Raw genomic sequence first — 26,244 nt, 5'->3', positions numbered from 1 at the left:
TGTAGCAACACAAGCCAATACCTTACAGGACAGGGGCCCGGGGAGGGAGCTCTGTGTGTGTGTGTGAGAGACAGAAGTCAGAGGAATAACGACCTGTTATTCAATAGATTAAATTAGTTTAAGAATAAAACAATAAATACATTTTAAGAGAATCTCAAATACATTATTTTATTTAAGTGTAGGCTATAGTTAATGTTTTATTTTTTACAGTTTTTGTATTTTTCTGACATGGGGGCTCAACAATAAATGACAATCAGAAATGTCAAGTTGCATGTTGTTATTCTAACCAGCTTAGTTCTGTTGCATTTCCAATTTATTTATTTAAATTATAAATTGATCAGGTATCGATAAGGGAATCGATAAAGAATCTAATCGATAAGCAGAATCGATAATGGAATCGTATCGATAAAATCCTATCAATTCCCATCCCTAGTCATGGCTAAGTATTCGCAGGACGAAACAAGATGGAGTTTTGCTGCACGTATAAAGAAGTTGTCAAGCCTAGAGTAGCTGTTGTGCATGTATGGGTAGAAACTATATCCACCTTGAGATGTATGCAGTGTTAATTTTGGCAGCTATTTTACTTTTAGTTTTAGTCTTATTCATGTGTCAAATGCTCCTTTTTTCGTTTTCATCATATTTAGTCACCTTCATTTATTTTCTGTTTAGTACATTTTAGTCAACTACAGGTCTGAGCATTTTAGTCTGTCAGTTTTAGTCTCGATTTTGTCTTTTTTGTTTTAGTCTAGATTTAGTCGACTGAAACGGATGACATTTTTGTCTATTTTTTGTGAATGGAAAAAAAGACATTTTATTCTCTTGTAAATAATGCAATTCTATTTATAGTCTATCCAAAACCCTATCAGCTGATTCACAATAAGTTCAGTAGAAGGCTAGAAGCCCAATAGTAACCAACCATTACTTGAAATGGTCAATAGATTCAGAAATAGTCAGACATGGAACATATTCTGATTTAAATAGCTTATTTTACTTTTTTTTTAACCAACAACGCAACAATAGGATAGGGTAAATACACACAGTACACACTGATTGCAATTCTCACTGGGACCTACAAATTTCACACACGTCACACACATACATACCACAATGAAAACTATTAGTGCAACTTAGTTTACATGAATCGAAAAAAGCTAGATCAATTTAGATATAAATTTTTTTCCTTTACCAAATGGTAGAATAACATGATTATTTTTTTTTTATCTCAAAGTATTTTTGGTAAATAAAAATATTTAAAATAATTATATTAATTAACAGCAGCCGTTCTAAATAATTTAAAGAACATAAAACGACCTCCTTATAACCGACATGGAGGCAAATTTGAGGCGAGTGGTGTTTTCCATTTATACTACATTCCAGTCAATTCCCTTTTGTCTGTTGAGTCGTACCGTAGATCGCTGATGTCACTTTAAACTTAAAATGGCAGCCTCCATCAGAGCATTACACTAACAACATTAGCTTAGCGAACCTGCCACTGCACCTCTATGTGCATAAAGTGTGCTAATAACAAAATATCACAGCCCCTAAGACTGGGAGCGTTCTAACTCTACTGAGCATGTACCCAACATTATATGAGAAATTAAAAGTCATTACGATGTTTTAGTGCGCTTCAAGCGCTAAAGGGATTCATTAACAACTTATACTAGTAGGGTCCATCTCACTCTGTGTTAGTACTCGTCTGTTTCTTTTCTTTTCATACCAACATTACCTTTTTAAGTGAACGTGGTCTTGTCCTTGTTGTATCCATGTGTAATGTTGATAGTAGTGGGTGTACACAGACGAAATAGTATCTACGAGGAGAGCAAGTCTGTGTCTGGGATATAGGTTCCTGGCTAATAAATGAGCAGTTCTCGCAGCCTAGCCATCCTCTTTAGCCTCTGTTGTCTTAAATGCTATGTTCTTTTGGTAGAACTCTTCGGCTGCCGCAGGAGTGTTGAGAAAGTAGCGGATTCTGTTCATGGTTATTGGTAGGGGTGGGACCGTACATCGATCCAGATTGATATATCGATCTATTATCAATGATCCAATAGGATCGATGCAACGTAAAACGATCGGTTCATATTGCGATACTCTTATTTTGAAAATCCCGTGGCGAGTCGTATCCGCCCAACAGCACAGCAGTAGCATGTGAAACGCAGTGTAGACATTACAGCAGAGCAGGGCTACAGAGTGTGTGCCTATTTTGCAACCCGAAATAAGTCCCTGCTGTTTTTTTTTCCCGCAACGGGTCAAATGCGTCTAACATGCTTTGCATCTTCGCCATTCCTTTATGCCCACGTCGCGTTAAAGACAGAAATTGGTTTGTAGTGGGGCGCCCATCCCTGCCGTGATGTGACCAACGAGACACAGCACATACACATTCCACACAGAGAGGCTTCGATTGCGGGAAAAAAAAGATCTGATCAACGCAAGATTGGTAATATATTGTCCTTGTCTTTGATGTAATGCAAAAAGAATAATCCAATTATCTGATCGCCATTCCAAATACTGGTCGCGGTAGTCTGTCCCACGTTATCCAGCATTGCACATGAACGGGCGGGCGGATTAACTCGTCGAGGCATCCGTGGTGACCGCTTGTCTTGCCGGAGTATTTAGACCCCGCCCGCACGCTGCAGCTCGGCCGAGAAAACAAACTACATCGTTTCAAATGGAGTGCAATAGCGGCCGCAAGACCATATTTAGTCATCATTTTCGTTGACAAAATTAACACTGGATGTATGCCGCTCCCGCCATATATCCAATAAATTAAGATCTATAATTTATTTCTAAGGACCTTGGCCGCTGAGGTTAAAGGGTGGGGAAGGATTTATCCATTGCGGGGTCTAATACCAGGTTAAAATCACCACCAATTATAAGCTCCGAGGGGGTGCATGTCACTTTAAGAAAAAGGTTCACATAGAAGTTAGGGTCATCTTGGTTTGGACCACATACATTATCTTAACGGCCACCGACCCGGCCCGGGACGTTTTAAGGATTCGGGACACATCAGTAAAACGGAGTAGGTGGATCACTATGGCTCAGGGGAGGCTGCCTTCATCTGGTCGGCGTTGGAGTGTACGTTGAGCCTGTTCGATCTCAATGGATTGCCCGGTGTCTAGGTCTACTATTTTCGGGAGCCATACTTGTACGACGGCGATAACGTTTTTACCCTCCACACCTTCCGGGAAGACTGCCAGTCTTAGGTTCCGTCTTCTCTCTCTGTTTTCCAAATCGTCAAGCTTTTCTTTCAGACCGCTGACTTCTTCCTCTGTATTTTTATTATGTTCGCTGAGGTCTTGTTGTAGGGAGTTGAGGCTATCACTATAGCTAGCATGCACTTCTTCTATTTCCTTAACATGGTGCCCTAGCGCCCGGTTGTCACTGATAAGACTTTGCACCGAGACATTTAGAGAGGAAACTAACAGTAAACGTTTTTACATGAAATACAGCCCAAAAACCCTGCTGACAAACGTTTGCTTATTAAATACATTCTATACTATAATAATACAAATGTTTCATTGCCTCTCTGTGACGACAAAGTTGTTTAAATAAGGGGAGAAAAGTAGCTAAAACCAATGTATTTGGATGGCACATGAAGTGCCATTGGCAACCGGAAGTCAGCCGGAAGTGGCTACTTTCAGATTGTGCAAGTGGAGAATACTATACTATTCTTAAAGTGACCTTTCCTTCTGTAAAGTGACCATAAGTGTGAGCGCCTGAACAGCATGAACAGGCTATTGTTGGGGTGGTGAGGGTCTTTCATTATCCTGCAGGCTCTGGATTTGCACCTCTTGTTGTATAAGACCTGCAGGGTTGGTAGTGCAATACCCGTGGTACGCTCGGCTGAGCGCACCACTCTCTGTAGGGCCTTCTTGTCCTGTGCCGTGCTGTTTCCATACCAGGCAGTGATGTTTCCAGTCAAGATGCTCTCTACAGCTCCGGAGTAGAAGGACTGGAGTATCTTCCCAGATACTCTGAACTTCCTTAACTGTCTCAGGTGGTAGAGGCGCTGCTTCGCCTTTTTTACAACTGAGTCTATGTGTGTTGTCCATGTCAGGTCCTCTGAGATGTGGACCCCCAGGTACTTGAAGCTGCTCACCCTGTCCACGGTAGCCCCGTTTATCCTCAGTGGTGTGTGTCTCCTGCTTAGAGCTGCCGCGGTATTGCTGTTTTCCTTACCGCACAAATTTGCAAAATATTTCCTACCGCTGCGGTGTTACCGCACGCACACAAAAAAATATAAAAAAGTTTGAATGCATTTTTTTTTAGTAGTCTACTCTTTATAGCATATAGCCTGCCTCTAGTCTAAATGTCTATCTTTAGAGGATGACTTTGCAGCATCAATATTGTTTGGGATTCGGCAAGCACGCATTAGTTATTGAAAGTGAAACACGGATTCGAAGTTTACCCTCTGGTCGTGCGCAGTTCACTCGGTGTCGCGGGCAGGGCTGGTTACCCCCCCCGACCCTTTCTTATTATTATTACTATAAAGTTACTACTTTATAATAAAGGCATTCCTTTTGTGGCATTAACATTATATAGTTATACGTTCAATAACATCACTGAGCGTATTTACCGGACGATAGCAAGGCAAGCAATACTCTATTCATATCTCAGTTCCTTTCTTTGCTCAGAGCGTGCTGAGTTGTCCCATTCTGCGGTCTGTTAATAAAGTTTTCAATCAGACAAGTGTATAGAACGAAGGGCTTTTATTATAACATTCGTTGCAGACAGTAAAATCATTATGTCTCGTTTAGTACTCCTGAAGAGCGATGGTAGTCCACTCCGGCGGAGAGTTAAAGCTAACGTTATTAGCCGTGTTGTGATGATCTGACATTCAGGACGTAAAAAACGTGTGACGCGTCTCTCTTCTGACCAATCAGTGGTCTGCAATGTTTCACGTGACTTTTCTGGTACCCAATAGGGTCGCTTGGAACCTCGATAGAGAAGTAGGGTATATCTGCAGAGCCGCAAGCCCAACGAGAGGAGGGTAATTTATTATTATTATTATAAAAAACAGCGGTGACGCGGTATTCAGCCTACTCTGCGGTGGCCGTGATGTAACAGCGATACCGCGGTAATGCGGTAATCGCGGCAGCTCTACTCCTGCTGTCTCCTCCTAAAATCCACCATCAGCTCCTTGGTTTTACCAATGTTCAGGAGCAGGCTGTTTTCCTGGCACCAGCGTTCCAGTACCTCAACCTCCTCGTCGTTGTTTGAGAACAGCCCCACCACCACTGTGTCGTCCGCAAACTTCACTATGGAGTTGGAGCTGAACTTGGCCACACAGTCATGTGTGTATAGTGAGTACAGCAGGGGGCTCAGAACACAGCCCTGGGGGGATCCGATGCTCAGGGTGATGGTGTTGGAGGTCTGACCCCCCACCCTGACCGCCTGGGGCCTTTCGCTCAGAAAGTCCAGTATCCAGGCGCTCAGAGCGGAGCTCAGACCCAGCTCGATCAGCTTGTCCACCAGTCTGGTGGGGACTATGGTGTTGAACGCTGAGCTGTAGTCAATGAACAACAGTCTCACATAGCCCCCCTTCTGGCGTTCTAGGTGAGAGCGGGTGCTGTGCAGTACTTGGGAGACCGCATCATCAGTGGACCTGTTTGGCCTGTATGCAAATTGATAGGGTCCATATCACTGGCGAGGGAGGCACAAATGTGATCCTTGACCTTGACCAGCCTCTCGAAACATTTCATGGCCACAGTGGTGAGTGCCACCAGTCTGTAGTCATTGAGACCTGTTGGGGAGGGTTTCTTTGGTACCGGGATAATGGTAGACATCTTGAATCAGGCAGGGACCACTGACTCCGCCAGGGATCGATTAAATATGGTGGTGAACACAGGGGCTAGCTGGTTGGCACAGGACTTAAGTATGCGTCCTGTTATTCCATCTGGGCCAGCAGCCTTTCTGGTGTTCACCTGCATAAATGCTCTTCTCACACTATGTACCGACAATGAGAGAGCCCCCCCGCCACCCCCCCCCCGCGTGAATCCTTTCGGCAACTGGCTTGTCCTTCCATGTTCCCGTTTGGCGCTCTTATTGGCCAGGTCATGTGACATGAGCACCAATCGTGGGACGGCAAGTTTTTGCACGGTTAAGCTTAGGCACTCTTTCGAAGTTGGTTAGAGTTTGTCTTAGAGCATGGCGATAGAACGCCAGGTAGTTTGCAGGCTGTTCGACGCATAAATGGGCAAACACGCTATAAGGAGTCCGAGGGAGAGACGCTGTGGTCCGGAGTCGATGGTTTTAACCATGTCTCCGTAAAGCACAAGACGTTGCAGTCTCTCACTTCTCGTTCTCGTTGGAATCGGACTTGCACCCTTAAATCGTCCATCCTGGTCTCCAGCGAACGTGCATTTGCCAGGAAGATGGATTTCTCCTACCTCTATGCTTTCTCTTTGTCCTACCGCCGCCTTTGTCCCGCTTGATCTCCGATGGCCAATTTTGGCATATCTCACATCACATTATATATGTGCTGTATACACTATTATGTACTATATACTATTATATACTGCAGGTATACTATAATGTAATGTGTGCTGTAATGTGGACTATGTGTGCACTGAAATGTGTACTATATGTATCATGTATGTATGTAAATAAAAACAAATAAAAAAAAGAAACGTAAGTCTTAAGGGGTAGGGCCCGACAAGCCTAGTGCTTCTCCCTAGCCCTTTTCGGACAATTGGACAATGCTGCAATATCAGCTGGTAAAACGTTTATGGAATGACCGTTGTTATGTGTCCAAAGCCCGAAATAAAAAATAACTGAACTGAACTGAAAACTGAACGAATGCAAAACACACAAAAAATATGAACTCTTAATTGGTGTACTTCTCTCTTCTCCAGGCACAATTGCTGCATTGCTCCCCAACAACAAGCAGAGATATAAATGAGTCAAGGCCTCACTGCTGTGACCAGTGTGGAAAGCGCTTCATCAACAAGGCAGCTTTTCTAATACACCAGCGTATTCATACAGGAGAGAAGCCCTACCACTGTGACCAGTGTGGGAAGAGCGTCAAGTCCTCTGGAGAATTAAAGAGACACCAGCGCATTCATACAGGAGAGAAGCCCTACCACTGTGACCAGTGTGGAACGCGCTTCAGTCAATCTGGAGGCTTAAGGAATCACCAGCGCATTCATACAGGAGAGAAGCCCTACCACTGTGACCAGTGTGGATCGCGCTTCAGTCGATCTGAACACTTAAAGATTCACCAGCGCATTCATAGGGGAGAGAAGCCCTACCACTGTGACCAGTGTGGAACGCGCTTCAGTCAATCTGGAGACTTAAGGAATCACCAGCGCATTCATACAGGAGAGAAGCCCTACCACTGTGACCAGTGTGGATCGCGCTTCAGTCGATCTGAATACTTAAAGATTCACCAGCGCATTCATAGGGGAGAGAAGCCCTACCACTGTGACCAGTGTGAGAAGAGCTTCAGTACCTTTGCACAATTAAAGATTCACCAGCGCATTCATACAGGAGAGAAGCCCTACCACTGTGACCAGTGTGAGAAGAGCTTCAGTCAATCTGGAGAATTAAGGAATCACCAGCGCATTCATACAGGAGAGAAGCCCTACCACTGTGACCAGTGTGAGAAGAGCTTCAGTACCTGTGGACACTTAAAGATTCACCAGCGCATTCATACAGGAGAGAAGCCCTACCACTGTGACCAGTGTGAGAAGAGCTTCAGTACCTGTGGACACTTAAAGAGTCACCAGCGCATTCATACAGGAGAGAAGCCCTACCACTGTGACCTGTGTGAGAAGAGCTTCTGTCAATCTGGAGGCTTAAAGATTCACCAGCGCATTCATACAGGAGAGAAGCCCTACCACTGTGACCAGTGTGGGAAGAGCGTCAAGTCCTCTGGAGAATTAAAGAGTCACCAGCGCATTCATACATGAGAGAAGCCCTAACACTGACCAGTGTGAGAAGAGCTTCAGTACCTCTGGAGAATTAAAGAGTCCAATCCGATCCAAAATGGCGGATATCCATTATAAGAATGGAACTCTATTTACAGTAAATTTCATTCTCAGTTCTTGCTGCACGCCTGGTGATACTAAATCCAGATTGAACTTTGCCACTGGAAAGAGATTTGGGCCAATCCATAGATGTGCGAATTGGCTATAATATGGTCATTTATAGGCCTGATATTCTATATTCTATAATAATATTTCAAATTGCCTGTGTCCGGATGGCAGAATTCAGTACTGTATCTACAAAACCTTCTGTTTCCCTTAATTCATTTCCTTAGATTTATTTGTACAGGTGATCTCAAGAAGGTGCTGAACGAGCTCAGTGGCCATTTTTCATGTCTGGTAATTTTTAGCATGGTGTTATTCACCGTCAAAGATGCTAAGAAAAATCATAATTTATATTGTCCTTTGTTGCAATTTACTCAAGCCTAGTAACAGACACAATATACCTGAATACATTCCCTGAGATCCATAGATGTCCCTAGATATTAAAAATAAAAAGATAAATAAAATATGTCTAACCCTAACTAACCTTACTGTCATGCACTTGTCCTAATAAACGAACCTACACGGTATCACGCAACACTTTGATGAACAGCTGATAGAGCTGTACCCTTCCTGATGACTTGTCGTACATAACTTGTAAGTCGCTTTGGATAAAAGCGTCAGGTAAATGACTAAATGTAAATGTATGTATTTAACGTTAAAATATTTCTTCTTTTCTATACCTGACATCGCTGCAAATGAGGGCAATCTTAACTTTTTTCTAGTTAAAATAAAGGTGTGCAATTAAATGAATTAGGATCAATGGTATTCAATACAGTGAAATAAGCAACCAACAGTGCAAAAAAAAATATGTTACATTGTGAAACAAAATTTTTTACAATCCAAAATGTTTATTTCTCATGAACGATTCATTTTGGATGACGAGCAAACGGTTCACATTTCTGATTACTGTGCAGATTGTCGGGAGTCCAGTGCATGTGTGAAAGGGGCTTCAGTGTGTTTTGGGGGGACAAGCATGCTACAGATCTTTTCCCCATCAATTTACTGTGTATGTGTGTATATGTGTGCATGCATTTATGTGTGCATGCGTGTATCTAGTCATTCATGCATGAAAATAATCTCTTAGTTACATCAAGATTGTGCCATGAAGGCAGTGTTATGTTTATATGTGATGTATTTACAATGATTACATGTCTCCTTGAATATATGGGTACTAATCTTGTAGTTCCACTTAGATGGAAAGACATGCAGGACACAACTGCCATAGACAATATTGTATTATGTGATTGAATGGAAGAAACGTCTTGATTTAAAACAATACAGCACTTTGGTAGAACATTTTCAATCTTTAGCAATCAAATGTACTGCAGTTCATAAAGAGTCAACCATCAATATTGTCCGCTCTGGGAGTGGAGACCACTAGTCACCACCACTAGCTTGTGTTTCAGAAACCCTGTCTAAATATGCTGATACTAACGCATATACATGTGAAAAAGTAGAGCCAGGTACTAATATTGAATTGTGTGCCCAGGTAAACGAGAAGCCATTCTTCCTGTTTTCAATGATCAATATTAAGATCTGGGGGAAAGTCCAATGCCATGTATACTGATATCCAGGAGAGGTTATATTCCAGGTTGAGTTAACTCCTATCAAGCGGAGCATGTAACGCCTTACTTTTATAAATAATAAATTACCTTGGACCTAAATGTTAACAAAGTATATTAAACTGGACTTTGAAGAAGTCTTTATTCATTGCACACATTGACATGCAGGGGACCAATCCAAGTGCTCCTGTCCGTCTTTGTCAAGGACGCGACAGCGATCTGTTCTGCATGTTTTTCCATTGGGTTTATCTTATCGGGAGGGGAAACCCTTGCGAGCGCGGTGAGAACATGCAAACTGGGTACCTGGCAATGTGGCAACCTGGTCCCCAAGCGGGAATCGAACCCTGGACCTTCTAGCTGTGAGGCAACAGTATTAACCACTACTACACCATGCCGCGATAGAACAAATATTATTCACCTGATGGTTTTCACTTTGAATTGGAGGTAAACAGATGGACAGGTCTTTACTGAATGTGTCATTAGGAAGTGGAAGGATTTCAGGTCATCGGGTCTGAGACTTGAGTAACGATAATCAATAGTTTAACATCAAATTACTCAATAGGTGCTTAACACATTGACCGCCAATCACGTTGTACGACGGGTTTCAAGGTCATGCTAATTCCGCCATTCCACTGCGTACGACGTTATTGAGATCATATTAAATTTTTTCGCCATGGTATTCATAATTCCCTCACCCAGCCTCGGCTGATACAGTGGGAGCCTGCACAACTCTGCAACGCTTCAATACTGCCGCCTGGTGGTGATCGAGCGAGTTACAACCGGAAATGGATCTCTGTGCACTGGGGAAATGCGTCCGGCACTCACATATTGTTGCGGGACTCTAGACACACATCCGTGTATATGGATCCCTGCCATAACTCAATAATCGATGTGATTTGGGCATTTATTATTATTATACAAACAGGAAATGGATCTAGTCGATCCACGTCAAATAAGTGGGATATTTTTCCTTCAGTGTCATCGGCGAACGGTAAGAGGACACTGATGTCATTTTCAGCGTGATTGTTTATTATTATTAATGCAAACTGCTCTGATCAATATATCACCCATACTACATAAAGCATTTACTGACGATCACGGAATTATAAACGACCCCCCCCCCTCCCGTTCATCTGCGCATGATGAGTCATAACGTTTATGTACAGTTGACATTTTTAATATAGCGTGTATCGGCAACAAGCGGCAGTTGATAATCTATATATGCGTTTATGCCTATAACTCACGTTCTAGGAATTACTGCAGAAAACGATAAAAACATATTTATATTCTAGACGGTATTTTCGTATGAATCTATGAATATAATATATATATATATATGAATATAACGTTCCTACATCCTGAACGATAGATAATCGATGTTGAATGGGCCATAGTAATGTCAATTTAGCAATACAATTTAAAAAGTTATAGCCCTGCAAAGAAGATGAACATCTCCATAGGCTTAGAGTGGTGGCAGAGAGTGGTATGAGACGGGCAAACTCTGTGGCAGTTAATGTGTTAATCATGATTATTATGCCCTCTAAAGTAATTGCTTAACATAGAAATATACAATCAATAAAATAAATGCAACACAATAATTGAAATAATAAAACAACAATAAATAACTAGTGGTAAGGAATTAGATCAAATGAGCATGGTGAGACCGACTAAAGCACCACAGTAAAAAGAGTAAAATTAAATGTATTATTATTATCATTTCAAATGAGCAACTGCTTGAACGGCTGATCTAATCCCAGCAACTGGTTGGGTTGATCTAATCCCAGCAACTGCAAATAGTCACCTAAAAGGTGAAAATCTTCTTTGTGATATCAACAACTTCCACATGCCCATCACCCAGCATCAGGAGACTAAATGCACCCATGGGGCCGGCAAGCCCAGTATATGTTTACATGTATTTAAACATGTTAGGGATGGGGTTATGAGAGTGGCTAAGGTTACTAGGTTAGGGTACACTGTGTAGGAGGTCATGCAGCAGGTGATGGCTATTCACCAGCTGACAGGCAGAGGGCGCACATGATTCATTTACAGTACAGGGTGTCACAGGTGGGAGGAAGTTTCCCTTTCTGTACCATTCCATTACATAGGCCCAAGGGTAAAGAAAAACAACCCGGTCTATCTCAGGTTGTAAAACATGGGCATCCCTGATAAAAATCACGATTATAAAAATAGTGCAGCTATATAATTATATGTAGGGTAAACTAAGAGCAAAATGGATAACACTTCAGATATATCGCTAACATGTCGCCTAATAATCTATTATCCTCCTAATATATCACATTATGGTAATTTCTACTACTCAGCATTTTGGAGACAGGGTAAGGGAGAATTCTGCTATAGGATCTGATTCCAGACCAGAAGGGGTATGTGGCTCCAGAGAGGGGACGCTTGAAGCCTTTCTCCAACGTGTTCGTGTTTCCGCGTCTCTGATTGGCCAGGTCATGTGACATGTACGCCCAATCGTGGGACCGCAAGTTTTTACACTGGTTAAGCTTAGGCGCTCTTTCGAAGTTGGTTACGGTTAGAGTTTGTCTTAGAGCATGGCGATAGAACGCCTGCCCTGATTCCAAACTCTAACCTTAACCAACTTCGAAAGAGTCGCCTAAGCTTAACCAGTGATAAACTAGGCGTTAGGTAGTTTGCAGGCTGTTCGACCCGGAAATAGGCGCAGAACTTGCCGTCCCATGATTGGCGCACATGTCACATGACCTGGCCAATCAGAGCGCAAAACGGGAACCCGGAAACACGGACACGTTGGAGAAAAGCTACACGCAGTGGGGGCACCACTCTGCATTTAACATCTAGATTCTAGACCATCTCTCATCTCATCTCATCTCATCAGTAACAAAAAGTCAAAACAGGTCAACACTGACATCCAGTGTTGCGTTGCTGATTTCAAAGCTGGTTGCACGGTGTTTTAATGACGCCACGTGCCTGCGCTCCCGCGCATGCCCATAAATGTTCCCTCGCATAATCACAGACTAAAGAGAATGTCTAATTGCCTATACGAATGGAATGTAACACATTTCATTTACAAGTTGTGTGAATGTATCTCAGAACGTATTTGAACACACCTGACGATCGGCGCTATTGTTATGCAAAGTAGCCAGGTGGGTACTTAACAAGTTGGCGCATCAGTCGAGTGCAGCGCATTCCTGTGTGCACATCCGTGCATGTGCGTGCGCATGCTCACAGAGCCGGTTGCACGGCGTGCAACCCCGTCCCATGAGCAACGCACCCCTGCTGACATCGTACACTTCTCACCACTAGAGGGCACAATCGCACACACTTTTCTTTTGTTATTGTACAGACTTTGAATCCAGTGAAAAAAAGTTAGATATAGAGACTGTTGTGAAGGGCCAGATTAAACCGAATATATATATTTATTTATATATATATATTTAATTGTATTTGTATATTCTCTAATATTCCCTGATATCCCTTGTATATTCCTTGTACAATATGCATTGAATATCCATTCTAGCCTACTGAACATCCCATAATAGTCTCCATTCTACTATTGGTCGAGACCTTGGTGCCAGGCTGCCATACCCCCCAGACCCAGTTCAAACGTACCGCTCAACATGTACGAACAAGTCCTAGTTCCGCGTAGGAATCTGGCTACCGCACCACTAACGGTAATATTTGTTCATAGTGCGTATATATACTGCGCTACTAAAGTAGGACTTCCTTTTCAGTCCAGTTTCTTACCCTCCAATAGAGTGACAGACGTAAAGCCTCCCCGCGACGCCACGTGTGGGAGTAAGGCCAAGTTCGGCCTACCATCGGTATTGAGACATCGTGTATATTAATATTTGAATAGTCATATTTGGCACTATATCGTCGAGTTGGACGTAGTCTATTAAGCTAATAATAGTCTATTAATATATAGTGCTTCGTGCGGTGAGAATACTACCGTAGTCAGTACCCCATCGTTTCGGGCAGAGAACTGGCTGCTTATCCAGGATGGTCGACCCCATGTGAGACTGCATCCGAGGAGCCCCAGAGCCGACGAGCGAGTGGACCTGTATACCGGATTATTCTACCGACGACAGCCCGCCTTCCCAGGCACGGATTATGCTTTGTATACAGTGATTATTCCATGGATAAAGACCCCCGACACTGCCGTGTGTTGGAACCCCCCCCCCTGGAGAGGACGCAAGGTGAGGAGACGCTCTGCAAGACGAGGTCGCTTCACGTCTCTCCCCCGTGGACCGGAGAGAGCCGGCCCACAGAGAGTCCAGCTGCTTTCATCTGTGGTCCAAGGATCGCTGGCGCATTGAACTGCACTACTGTGGGTTCACCCAGGATACCCTTAGCCGGACGAGGCAGCCAGACTCTACCCCCCCCCCCCTCCTACTCCTGTTGTCTTACAAGCGACCAGATTACCCCCCTTAGTGTATCCAGTCTTATAATCATTAAAGTATCATTGCTGTTATTCCTTAACTATTCCAGGTCGTATATTTACCGCCTGCGCCACCAGAGATTGGACATTCTCTATTGATATACCAACGAATACTCTTTGCCATAAAAGTGCATACTATTTCAATTCATAAATGTAATTAAGTGATTAAGTGCTTGCTCTACACACCATTGCTGTGTAGTAATAAACGCATACTTCGACTTCGTACATTTGTGTTGGATCCGTTTCATCTACGTGAGAGTGTTTATCATAATATATTTATGCCGAGTACTGGGTGGCCGAATATAAAGTACAAAGGTAGTGGTAGTAAGTATCATATCTAGTAATACAGTCAGGGAATTGTACCCCTCAGTTACAATTGGTCCTTCGAGCCGGATGGTAATTAGTGTAATATTAATATAGTGTTATTAATATTGAAATGGCCTATGATGAACACTCCACGAAACGATCCTCCTAACCAACGCCCGCAGCGCGAACGACGGCTCCCTCAGTACTTAGAGGCTTACGCTGTCAGTCAACAACCTAGTCTTCTACTAACAGTAAACGCGGTAAAACTAGAAAGTAAAAGTATGTCTAACCCCAACGCCCAGACTACCCCGACCATAGAGGCCCCTACGGGTTCTAATGTAACTGACCAAGTTCACGGTGGGGACCAGTGGGAACCAGACATGACTTCACACCCCGCCAGTACTGAAGAAGTAGTCCCCGATGAGTCCCGGGAGGAATACAACGCTACCGAGAGAGAACTCGGCACGGAAGAAGACGGGGAGAGCACCGTGGAGATAGAGCTCCAAGGCTCCGCAAGGAGTACCCCGAGGGAAGGCTCCCCTATACAACCGCCTTCTCCCAGCGAGGCAGAGAGGACCCTACAGCAGGCCTTCCTCATCAGCCTGAACGCCGCTGCTGAACGCGACCGACTGCAGATCCAGCAGCGGAGCGAAGAAGAGCATATACGTCTAGAAATAAGACGCATTCAGAGGGAAGAGAATGTGGCCCGAGACCGAGCAGACAGCCAGCGAGCAGCTGCTGGTGCTCTACGGGACGCAGAGCGCGACAGACAGCAAGCGCAACTAATAGAACAGCTGATCAGACGGACAACACCCTCTCCCTCCGCCAGAGGCTCCAGGAACTCGTCTAGACACACCTCCAGGGCGGCATCCCCTAGCCGAGTAAACAACCCTGAACTTGACCAACAGACGAGGTCTATACCCCCCACAGACCACCTCCCCCCACCGGTCCAAGCGAGACCTAGCAACCGGGAAGGAGCAGCATATCCTGTGGAGAGGCTAAACCAGAGACTACAAGCACTGGATGACCTAACGGAAGACGAAGAGGAAGAGGAGGAGAACCACGCCCGATGACAGCACAGTACTCTACCGGACCAGGAGGTCCGGTACAGCCCAGGCTATACTCCCGCGGAGCTGCGCTACAGACCCCCGACTCTATACCCGGGTGAGCACGACGCACGACCCGCACCGAGGAACAGCACCTGGACAAGCGGGCCATGGTACACTGCCGGTACCAGCCCATACCAAGGAGCGGGAGGAGACTCGCCTAGGAGGCCTCTCCCCCAACGCTCGCCGATGTATCCACAGTCAGCGTCATACATTGGCACGCCTATGGTACCCGACTTCACCCAAGAGAACCGGGCCCAGTATACAGAACTCCGCATGTGTCTGGAGACCATGTTGGTGGATGTATTGGATGAACGCCATAAATACGCCATCCTACTGAAGCACTTAAAGGTACCCCGCGCACATAATATAGCGCTCGCCTACGCGACTTCCACCACCCCATACACAGCAGCGCTGGTAGCATTGGACCAGAGGTATGGGCGCATATGGGATTACGTGATCCAGGAGATCCGACACATCGACCGCTTACCCCCAGCAATAGACAATCGAGCACTGGACGACCTGTCCATCAGAGTGCAGTCCCTGGTAGGGATGTTGGGAGCGCAGAGAGAGAAGGGGAGGCATGAACTTTACGCCAACTCAAATGTGGAAAGGATCTTGGAGAAGCTGCCGCCCGCTCGACAGGAGCGTTTTAGGCGGCAGAGAGACCACCGAGACCCGAATGGCCCCGAACCGAACCTCCTCGATCTAGCAGACTTCCTGGCGAGAGAAGTCAGCAGCCTACGGCTAGATACATTCGGACGGAGCACCCCTGGCTCCAGAGAAGGAACCAGACGACTAAATGATGGAAGAAGATCGGTGACTGTGATGCACCAATCGGAGTCAGTACCGAGCAGCAGGAGCCACAGTACCCCCTCCAGAACGGAGAAGTGGAAGATAGTGTGCCCCTACTGTGAGAAAGAACACTGGCTAGCGCAATGTGACTCCTTCCCCAAGCTGAACGCGGAGGAAGCAAGTCAATGGATAAAGTCCAACAAGCGCTGTTTTCGCTGTGCGCGCTCACACATGGCAGCCGAATGCCGCTTAAAGAAAAGGTGCACCAAGTGCGATGGAGCCCATCTGGACATACTTCACGACAGTAACAAACGGCGCCCTTCACCCGCACCATCCAGCAGCAAAGCGAGCGTCATGTACATCGATCCCGCCAGCAGCAGTGGAGCCCGAGTACTCCTAAAAGTAGTGCGCGTGACACTAAGCTACCAGAATAAAGTCCTGGACACTTACGCCGTCCTCGATGACGGGTCAGAGAAGACCCTTCTGCTCGCCTCCGCTGCGGCCCAGCTAGGGCTGCGGGGAAGCGAAACCCAAATGACAATTCGGACAATAAGACGAGATTTGAAGACGATAAAGGGCGAGAATGTCTCATTCTCTATCGCAGCAAGCGGCCAGCCTGAGCGACGGTACCAGATTACAGACGCTTTCACCAGCCAAGAAATAGGACTGTCGCGGTACACATACCCCGTCGCCAAGCTGATGGAGAAATATGCACATCTGCGCAAGTTACCGATCCCGCTCATAGACAATGCTATGCCGACCCTGTTGATAGGCTCCGACCATGCAGACCTCATTGTCCCGATAGACCGGGTTCATACCGGACCCCGAGGCTGTCCTGCAGCAGTCGAGACCCGTTTGGGATGGACTCTCCAAGGCCCGCTCGCCAAATCTCTCAACCGAAGTACAGCCACTAGATGTCTCCACTCCCGAATCACAGAGGGAGAAACCGCACTCCTGCAACACGTAGAGCGGTTATGGACCTTGGAACAAATGCCCTTTAAGAACGGAAAGAAAGACATTCGCTCTAAAGATGACATTTACGCCATTCACCTCCTCGAGACAGGGACCAAGAGAGTCCCGGTCAACGGCGTGTTGAGATATGCCACGCCACTCCTGCGGCGAGAAGGAATGCCTACTTTCCACGCCAAGACAGACGCCACAGAACGGTACCTGCTGAACACGGAGCGGCGCTTAGCCAAGAACCCCGCCCAAGAGAGTGTATACCGCGCTGAGATTGAGAAGCTCATCACAGCGGGACACGTCACAAAGATGGACATTAAAGAGGCTGACCAGACCACTGAATCGTGGTACGTGCCTCACCACAAGGTCCATCACAACGGTAAAGACCGCATAGTATTTAACTGCAGCTACCAGATCGGATCCCAAAATCTGAATAAAGAGTTACTGCCCGGTCCCACACTCGGCCCCTCCCTACTCGGCGTTCTACTCCGCTTCCGCCAGGAAAAGGTGGCCATCAGCGGGGACATTAAAGGAATGTTCCTGCAGGTGAGATTAGTAGAGGAGGACAAGCCCCTGTTACGGTTCCTATGGAGAGAGAAGCCAGGAGATGAGCACCCAGCCATCTACCAATGGGAAGTCCTCCCCTTCGGAACGACGTGCAGCCCCTGCTGTGCTACATTTGCACTACAGAAACATGTAGCAGAGGACCCAGCAGCGGACGAAGAGGTCCGACACAGCGTAAAGAACAGCTTCTACGGAGACAACTGTCTACAAAGCCTTTCAACCCAGGAAGAAGCCGAGGCTCTCCTGATTAAACTCCGCGCCTCATTGATCAAAGGCGGCTTTGATCTCAGGCAGTGGGCCAGCAGCGATCCGCAAGTACTGCGCAGCCTCTCCTCCGAGGACAAGGCAGCCAGCAGCGAGACCTGGATGGCTACAATCCCGGGAGAAGCCCAGGAGATGACCCTGGGATTGGTGTGGCGATTCAAAACAGATTCGCTTCACTACAGACACAAGCCCCTGACTACGGAGCAGGGAAGGCCGGCGGCGGCGCCGACCACCAGACGGAGTGTGTACACAACACTCGCCCGACAATATGACCCGCTAGGATGTATTCTACCGTACACCACCAGGGCAAAAATGATTGTACGAGCATTGTGGGACAAGGACCAGGGCTGGGACGACCCCATTCCCGCACACCTTGCATCCACCTGGAGAGAGTGGGAGATGGAGCTCCACTCACTCCCAGGCGTTAATATGCGCCGAAGCTACTTCCCACCCACGGTGAGGCCAGAGACATGTAAAATGGACTTACACGTCTTCAGTGACGCCTCAGAGGTCGCATACGGATCAGTAGCCTACTTGCGGGCCCAAGAAGAGGGGGGAGAGATCTACACAGCATTTGTCCTCGCCCGCTCGAGAATAGCCCCACGCAAGCAACAATCTATCCCACGCCTAGAGCTCTGCGCAGCCCTAGCCGGAGCGCACCTAGCCACGCTCATCCAACGTGAGCTCACCATACCGGTGTCTAGAACAATCCTGTGGTCAGATTCCACGACAGTACTCGCCTGGATCAAATCGGACTCATGCAAGTACAAAGTCTTCGTGGGAGTCAGAGTCACCGAGATTCAAGACTTAACCGAAGAGTTAACCGGAGAAACAGAGTGGCGCTACGTTGATACAAAACAGAACCCAGCTGACGTCATCACCCGGGGAATGCCCCTAGATGACCTCACCCGTCGCAATGTCTACAGTGACGGCCCAGCATTCCTAAAGCTCCCGGAAGGAGAGTGGCCCACGCCTATCCCGAGGGAAGCCAGTCAGGAGGAGGCTGAGAATAAGAAGCCTGTGTTCTGTGGATTGAGCACTGTTATCTCCGCAGACCCCAACATAGATGATTGCACTACCATAGAGAGTGCACAACAAAGGACATTCCTACTGCACTACCTACCGTCTCTACAGACCCGCCAGAAGTGGGTAAAGGAGAGAGACAATTTGACAGAAGGAACAGTCGTCATGATTATTGATCAATCACTGCCCAGAGCTATGTGGCCGGCCGGCCGCGTAAGCAAAGTGATCACCGGTGCCGACGGCAAGGTCCGAGCAGCTGAAGTGCTTGTCCAGGGTCGCACTTACACCCGTCCCGTGGCGAGGCTCATAGAACTGCCCCGACTCCCAGACACAATCGATGATGACCATGACCCTATAACCCTATGACTTTGTGAAGTTGACTGACCCCTACAGCAAACCCTTATGTGTAAATAGACAACGCGATTAATCTGTCTCTGCTTAACTGATTAGGTCTGGGACCAATCAGGGGGTGGCTGTTGTGAAGGGCCAGATTAAACCGAATATATATATTTATTTATATATATATATTTAATTGTATTTGTATATTCTCTAATATTCCCTGATATCCCTTGTATATTCCTTGTACAATATGCATTGAATATCCATTCTAGCCTACTGAACATCCCATAATAGTCTCCATTCTACTATTGGTCGAGACCTTGGTGCCAGGCTGCCATACCCCCCAGACCCAGTTCAAACGTACCGCTCAACATGTACGAACAAGTCCTAGTTCCGCGTAGGAATCTGGCTACCGCACCACTAACGGTACTATTTGTTCATAGTGCGTATATATACTGCGCTACTAAAGTAGGACTTCCTTTTCAGTCCAGTTTCTTACCCTCCAATAGAGTGACAGACGTAAAGCCTCCCCGCGACGCCACGTGTGGGAGTAAGGCCAAGTTCGGCCTACCATCGGTATTGAGACATCGTGTATATTAATATTTGAATAGTCATATTTGGCACTATATCGTCGAGTTGGACGTAGTCTATTAAGCTAATAATAGTCTATTAATATATAGTGCTTCGTGCGGTGAGAATACTACCGTAGTCAGTACCCCATCGTTTCGGGCAGAGAACTGGCTGCTTATCCAGGATGGTCGACCCCATGTGAGACTGCATCCGAGGAGCCCCAGAGCCGACGAGCGAGTGGACCTGTATACCGGATTATTCTACCGACGACAGCCCGCCTTCCCAGGCACGGATTATGCTTTGTATACAGTGATTATTCCATGGATAAAGACCCCCGACACTGCCGTGTGTTGGAACCCCCCCCCTGGAGAGGACGCAAGGTGAGGAGACGCTCTGCAAGACGAGGTCGCTTCACGTCTCTCCCCCGTGGACCGGAGAGAGCCGGCCCACAGAGAGTCCAGCTGCTTTCATCTGTGGTCCAAGGATCGCTGGCGCATTGAACTGCACTACTGTGGGTTCACCCAGGATACCCTTAGCCGGACGAGGCAGCCAGACTCTACCCCCCCCCCCCTCCTACTCCTGTTGTCTTACAAGCGACCGGATTACCCCCCTTAGTGTATCCAGTCTTATAATCATTAAAGTATCATTGCTGTTGTTCCTTAACTATTCCAGGTCGTATATTTACCGCCTGCGCCACCAGAGATTGGACATTCTTTATTGATATACCAACGAATACTCTTTGCCATAAAAGTGCATACTATTTCAATTCATAAATGTAATTAAGTGATTAAGTGCTTGCTCTACACACCATTGCTGTGTAGTAATAAACGCATACTTCGACTTCGTACATTTGTGTTGGATCCGTTTCATCTACGTGAGAGTGTTTATCATAATATATTTATGCCGAGTACTGGGTGGCCGAATATAAAGTACAAAGGTAGTGGTAGTAAGTATCATATCTAGTAATACAGTCAGGGAATTGTACCCCTCAGTTACAGAGACATTAAATATAGCCTCGTAAAGTCGCATTTAAATAAATAAAAATGAGTCAATCAAGTGTTGCAGCGTCTGATGCAGAGTACAAAACACTGACATAGTTCTTGATGCAGAGTACAAAACACTGACATAGTTCTTGATGCAGAGTACAAAACACTGACAGAGTTCTTGATGCAGAGTACAAAACACTGACAGATTTATTGATGCAGCGTACAAAACACTGACAGAGTTCTTGATGCAGAGTACAAAACACTGACATAGTTCTTGATGCAGAGGACAAAACACTGACAGATTTCTTGATGCAGAGGACAAAACACTGACCGATTTCTTGCAAACGTTTTTAGACTGGATGATCACACCCACAGAAAATCCTATTTCCTTAACCCTCTGTTAGGATTAGGGGAAGAACAGAACCCAATATGCAGAACGATGGAGGAGCCCCAGAACTACAGAATGACAGGATAACGGAGACGGTGGTGCAGAATGACAAGAGAACGGAGATGGTGGTTGCTCTTCACAAAAAGGTGGTGTTCTATTTATTTTAGAACCGAGGGAGCAAGGTTAAACTACAAATAACAAAAAGAACATAAACGGCGCAGCAGTGCTGGCACTAGTGAAACAGCGAACTTGAGAATACGGAAAATAAACCGGAATAACAAAACACTAACACTTACTTAGAATGAAAACACAGTGCAACACAACGTGGACAGGAACGGGGGGGAACTGGAGGTATGTCGCCACACAGAACAGAGGAAGGACACACACTTAAATACTAGACTAATTACAATTGACAACACCTGGCATGGCCAGTCCAAAAACATAGAAACAATTAAACACCAACTAGACACAAAAGCAATTCACAACAACAACCAAGGCAATATCACAAACAACAACCAGACAGGGGGATGACAATTAAACAAGGAAAGGAAAAGCCCAGGACAACATACATGAAGAAATTAACTCAACTATTTTAAAGAAACACAAAATGGTTGCTTGCATCATCTGGCCCATCTGATGGTGACCACTAGAGGGAGGTAGGAGACCACTGTTTCCATTGTGGCCAATGTTCACTTTGTGAGCAAAGTTCTCATTGTCCTCCCTGGAACCGTTACACCCTCATGTTGTGTTAGGAATTGGCACCACTGACCGTTGTTAGCGGGTCAATGTTGACCCGGGGTCTAAGGGCCCGGGTCCACCTGCCTCATATTTCTGGGCGCAAGCGTCTTTTTTCAATGTATTCCAATGGGGAGGGAGCGTATGCGGCCGCATACAGGTAATGCGCTGCAGTCAGCTTCTTTTTTCAGCGCCTTTCAGCTTTTTTATGCGGCCGCACACAGCCTAGAGAGTTGAAACTTTCTGAACTTTCCAGAGCGGTGCGCAGAGCGCATATTCAGACAACCAATCACAGCAGTGGCACTATCTGTAGGGCTCGCGACACAATAGGCGTGTTCGAGATTGATTTTAGCTCGCCTCGAAAATAGACGAGAGTAGCCAAGTGCAGCCGGGGGAGGAGTCAGAACGTCGGACACTTCAAATTTCACAAGAGTGTAGCACTTGTGTCACCTACTTGTAACAGCTGTTCGCCACGGGCTAGACATACAGACATACAGACGTAAACGGTAGCAGTGGTTTGAAGTATCCCTTTTTGGTTCTTTCAATAACCTCATTTAAGGAGGGTTAGTTCGATATCAAGTCCTAGATTGATTAGATCAACACATTAGGTTTGGTTCAGATGTCTCTGAGGTTATCTCTAGCTAAAAGCTAGATTCAAGATTGGATATTAGACGTATCCTCTGTAACGTTGAGACATTGTAAGGCAAGGCGTGTGCCGTAAAGCAAAGCGTGGCTGTCGCAACATCTATCTCACTCACGTCATGACGCGGATTAAAGGGCAATGTTGTAATTCAAAAGACTTGGTACCCAATAATATCACATATGTTCTTATATATATATATATATATATATATATATATATATATTAGAGGTGGGCATAGATTAATTTTTTTAATCTAGATTAATCTATCTGCAATCCTGGATTTAATCTAGATTAATCTAGATTAAAATGGCAAAAAAAAAAAAAAACTGCCGAAGGCATTCAAAATATGTGTGTTCTACCCAAATAATGACCAGAAGTAAGTCCTTACTTTTTCTTTCCTCCTTATGTTTCTCAGGCCAGGTGGCCCATTACACCATGAGCCCATCTCCCGTTTCCAAAATGCATTACAGACTGTTTGAAAAAGCTGTTTTGCTATGATAATTGGTAATGAAATATCAAAATAATGTTCAATAAGATGTACTTGTGTTTAATAAATTGTTTTATTCAGAAGTTAACACAAATAAATAATATTACCAGTACAGTATCTAGCACACTCTCAGGAGCAAAACAGAAAGAAGCAGTTGATCAGCCAGTCAGCAGTTGATCAGCCAATGCAAATCAACTGCTCCAGTGGAGTTGCTCAGTGGCCAATGGTGTCAACTGTGGTTGTACTGGGAAGCTCCCAGGTGTGAATGGAACTGTGTGAATATGAAGCAGGGCGTTCCTGAAAAAGAGCATCTGTGCTCAGCGAACCTACCCTGGGTAGATAAAGTTAAAAAAAATAAAAAATGTAAAACAAAAAATAATTAGATTAATGCGTTAATTATATTGTCGCGCGATACTAGTATCGCGTTAACGCAGCACGTTAACGCCGTTAACGGCCCAGCTCTAATATCTCTATATATATATATATATAACGGATGGTATCGTGAAGCGCAGTCAAGAAGGGCTGGGGTGAGTAGCGGTGCTATGGGTTAAACTCACTCTCACATCCTCAAAGACAGATAGACACGTTGCAAAGTAGTGAATTCACCTCTTGGTATAGCGGTCTGTGTTGTTGCCTGCGACGTGGGAGACCGGGGTTCGACTCCCACTCGGGGCATCGAAGTTTGAGGTGACGTTGTCACAACCGTTACATATATATATACAGTATATATAGCATAATGCAGGTGTATAAGTAGGTATATGGAAGTATTATATGCAGGTATATTCAGACAGATATGAATATATATATATATACATGCAGTAAATATAAATATATAAATGTATATATCTAGCACTATTGTACATGCATCATACAGAGTTGTATGGGTAGACTATTTCACGTCTGGTCAATGTTAGCATGGTGTTATTCACCTTCAATGATGGAAAGAAAATAACTAATAATAATAAATATTATATTCTCCTTTGGTTCATTTACTCAGCATAGTAACTGTTAAGAGTAAAGGTAAAAGGTCCTCAGTTGTGCTATTATGTACTATATATATATCAATGTGTTCTCTGTATATATCATAAGTGCAGTAATGTTGTTGTAACACTATGGGGCGCTCTAACTAAAGGTAGAGGCGCACATCTGTTTCACAGTGCTGAGCTTATAAAAGGGGTGTGTCCACCTGCTCAGCTCTCTCTCTTCCTCTCAGCTGCACCTTGGAGTAGCAGGTGCACGCTGCAACAATGTTTATGACCAATGTGAAATAAACCAAGCCAAAAAGGCTAAAGAGTTCATCGTCTCTCATCGATTCCTTTCCTCCGAATGCAACGCAAAGATAAGCTGCAGTCATTATCTTAACAGGTTATGGGCCCAGGAGCCAATCGGAGAAAATTAAGTAAGGGATAATGTATCCAACGGCAGCCAGCACGAGACCTCCAGACACAGGAGCTACATCGCATATCATCACGAACATAGACATGTTCAAGAACTTCGACGACACGTTCAAGCCAGAGACCCACTGTGTAGAATTGGCAGACGGCACCCTATGCAACGGCGTCGCTCAACGCAGAGGAGACGCAGAAGTATGCCTGACCGATAGTGAATGATGGCGGAGAGCCACGCTGAGGAAAGCATTGTTTGTACCTTCATACCCACAGGACATATTCTCCGTGAAGGCAGCGACCACCAATGGGGCAACGGTCATATTCCAGCAAGAAAAAGACGCTTTAATACACCAAGATGGTACCAGGTTTGACATTTATGTCTCACCGATGGTGAGAACAGTGACAAATGTAAAACATGTCACGACATACAGGGGTGGCATGAGATATTAGGCCATTGTAACTATAATGATGTCATTAAGTTAACAAATGTTGTTAAAGGTATGGATATAAAGGGCAAGACAGAAAGACCCATCCAAGAATGTGAGGTGTGTGTTCAGGGAAAATTCACACAGACAAGCAGTGTTGGGAAAGTTCACTTTCTACATGAACTAGTTCAGTTCACAGTTCACAAATTTTAAAATGAACTAGTTCAGTTCATAGTTCATAATAAAAAAAATTGAACTAAAGTTCATGGTTTCAAAAATGAACTAATTTATAGTTTATAGTTATTTTTTCAATACGTTGCTGCAAGCTATTTGTCAAATGTATTGCCACAACCCAGAATACTGGCATTTCCATAACGCTTTGCTGCCGTCCATTCAGTCCACACTAGTAGCAGCTGCAGTTATAGTATCGTATAGCTGCCGCTCTGCGTCTACTGGAATATATCCCTATATCAGTCTATACACTGAATAAATCTCCACATGCACCTATACACACCCATTCACCTGGCCACACCCCCATCCGCTCCTCTACATAAGCAGGGGTGTGGCCATACTAACAGCTCCTTCCTTATTTTCACCACGGCGAGTGTCTGTACACACCACTTGAGTTTAGTGTAAAATAATTGTTGGAGAGGAGCTACGTGGACATTGTTTCTTGTTTTTTCTCTCTCTCACAGTTTATGAGAAAAAGCTAAGATATAATGTCTTCATCTAAGTCGGGGGGTTCGAGCGCTTGCAACGTCACCCTTCACCAGCGGTTTTCCATTGTCGGTGTTCTGCCTAATTCCGACCCGCCGCCACATTATGACCTACCCCCCTCGGGTGAACGCGCATAGACCTCGCGTGGACGTGCATACACCTCGTGAACGCGCATACACTCTATCAGCCTATATCAGCGCCGTTTATTATCAGCCTGCGCAGCCATCAGTTTGCCAGCCTGCGCGGTCTATTTACAGACTTCATTCACGTTTTTTTTTATACTAAATCCAGTGGAATGATTAGATTTGTCCCGATCCATAGATATGCAACATGGCTATAATAAGGTCATTTATATAGCCTGATATTCTATATTCTCTAATATAATGTGAACATGCAAATGTTTCAATAGCCATGTGTAAGCATATACATGTGTGCGAATACACATTCCTTGTTGTTAAGGGGATGCAGACCAGAAAAAGACGTTTGTCTTGTTTACATCAGGGTCCCCCATTTTCAATTCATAGTGACATTTATGA

The sequence above is a fragment of the Notolepis coatsorum genome, assembly GCF_963971535.1.
Source record: "Notolepis coatsorum genome assembly, chromosome: 7".
NCBI lineage: Eukaryota > Metazoa > Chordata > Actinopteri > Aulopiformes > Paralepididae > Notolepis > Notolepis coatsorum.
Note: the sequence above shows the minus strand (reverse complement) of the source record.